Below are 2,576 nucleotides of genomic sequence, written 5' to 3' on the forward strand. Positions count from 1 at the left end.
GTTAGGGAGTAGGCGTAGGCGACTCCCTAGAGTATACCGGAACGTTCCCTGGTAACTATTTGATAGGGGGGCCTATGGTTAGGGTTAGAGTTAGAGTTAGGGTTAGGGTTAGGGAGTAGGCGTAGGCGACTCCCTAGACTCGTTAGTGGAGTATAGGCGAGGTACGGTCCGGCATATTAGATAGTACCAGGGTACGGTCAAGCAGTACCCTGGGGGACATAGATCCTCTCAGCGTTAGTGAGATTCCTCATCTTGCTTCCCCAGCACGCGGCTTCCTGCTTCCCTGTCCATACAGCTCGATGTTACTCCACTAACTTTGGAGAGAAAGAAGACAGAGGAATGAGAGAGAAAGAGAGAGAGAGAGAGAGAGAGAAAGCGAGCGAGAAAGAGAGAGAGAGAGAGAGAGAGAGAGAGAGAGAGAGAGAGAGACATAGAGCGAGAAAGAGAGAGAGAGAGAGAGAGAGAGAGAGAGAGACATAGAGAGAGAGAGAGAAAGAGAGCGAGAAGTAGACATGGGGGAGGGAAGGCGGCGACAGAGAGAGGGAGAGAGAAAGGCAGAGGAATGTATGTGTGTGTGTGTGTGTGTGTGTGTGTGTGTGTGTGTGTGTGTGTATGTGTGCGTTAGTGAGTGTGTGCGTGTGTGTATGCGTGCGGACGCGTATGCGCAGTCGCAACACGGTTCGATAACAATTTGTTTTGCCGATGTGCGGGCTGTTTTGACAGTTGCTGACTGTGAAGCTCCACCATTCGGATAGATGGATGGATGGATGAAACTATTTTTGCTGTGCGTTAGTGCACAGTAGCGGGCGTGCAGTGAGACAGTGTATTGTAGAGGGACATGCATATGGACGCAATTCACGTAGCATTTTTTGGCGATAGAGAGTACATAAACCACCTTTATTTGCCACAATTATGTTATTGAAGCGGCCCAGGTGCACGTGATGGGAACGGTGGGTGACACACGCCGTTTGTAAAAATGTGCTGAGTGGAAACATCAGTGGTGACATGACAAGAGTTAACGAGACAGCTGTCTTATCCAACTCGTCGGCACGGTGATGCTTCCTTATGCACACGGTGTTACATCGACGCTTGTCGACTCCGAGACCTGCTGCTTGTTAGCAAGCCCGCTGATGGCAACCAGATGACATCGGATAATTCACACGTCTTCGCACGCGCTACGCAATCTGGAATCGCTACGCTCGCCGCAAGATGGCGCCAGCGACAACAAATCTCGTCCGGCGAGTTTCCACGACTGCGTGATTGACTGACTCCCTGCTGCTGCTGCTGCTGCTGCTGCTGCTGCTGCTGCTGCTGCTGCTGCATACTGCTGTGAGCGAGAGGCGGGGCCGCAATCGAACCAAATCGATGCAAACTGCACAACTGGGTCGCCTGCGTGCGGACGCGGACACGGATATAGCATCTCCACTCTAGCCAAAGAGGATCTTGCGCTGTTTAGTACTGTCTCGGCCAGCTATATATTAACCGCGTGTGGTTGCGTGCGTGCGCAAGCAGCTTCATATATATATACGCTCGAGATACGTCGGGCAGAAAGTGCGGTGTGGAACGCCGCATGAAAACCCCCTAAGAAACTACCGTGCCCGCGGGTGTCATGCCACCCTCGCAATTCCCCACGGCGTGTATATAATGACGTTGAGCTATGGAGATTACTTTCGCGTTTCACATGCACCTTATTTCCGACACGTCCTTCTTACTGGGTGACGTTTCTAATTGCGCAGAGACTTGCTTCCCTGCGACCTAAAGTGTGAGGACAAGCGTTAGTTCTGATGTCATTTCTATTGGAATTCACGTGATAAATCCTAGGTAACTTCAGCCTGTTCTGCTAGCATCTATGAGAAATACGACATACGCATATACGCTCTCCTATTGTCACTATTTGTATCTATAGGAAGATTCTTCTTATAACAAATATTAGTGTATGTGTTGTGCGCATCATAGGAGTTTAGGAGCGCTATTATGAACGCAAGCAGTAAATTTCAGCTGTAAAGCAGAACGGAGTTAACTCGCCAATATTTGTCATAGAAAGAATCTTCCTATGACAAATAGTGTCATAGGAGAGCGTATAATTATGCGTATGTCGTATTTGTTCGAGATGCAAACAGAACATGTTGGTAAATTTGGACATGGGCATGTTGAATTTCTTGTGTTTCGAGCGAGTCATACTCTTCTATTATTATTCACTCCCGTTACTATCATACCGTGGGGCAACCCAATACCAAAATTGAGGCGTGCGTCCCATGTAGAGAGAGTATCGTCATACTATGAGAAGGGCATCTTTTTCTTTGTGCGGAGACATGAAGCATTATGGAGTAGCGGCGTATACTCTGGGCTGAATTCCTGACTGTCTGTGAAAAGGCGTTCGTCCCTGCAATCTACTATCGTACTCTGAGAGCGGGTTAAGGGAAACCCGGGAGAGGGGGTCGCGGGGTGGGTCGCGGGGGGGGAGTCGTGTCGAAAGGGAGATTAGTCGCGGGAGAGGGTATCGTGTGGGTGTCGTCGCGGGAGACGGGGGACGCGGACAGGGGGTTCATGATGGAGAAGGTCGTGGGGGAGGGTAT

This window comes from Priapulus caudatus, unplaced genomic scaffold (assembly GCF_000485595.1).
Source record: "Priapulus caudatus unplaced genomic scaffold, Priapulus_caudatus-5.0.1 Scaffold449, whole genome shotgun sequence".
In the NCBI taxonomy this organism is placed as follows: Eukaryota; Metazoa; Priapulida; class Priapulimorpha; order Priapulimorphida; family Priapulidae; genus Priapulus; species Priapulus caudatus.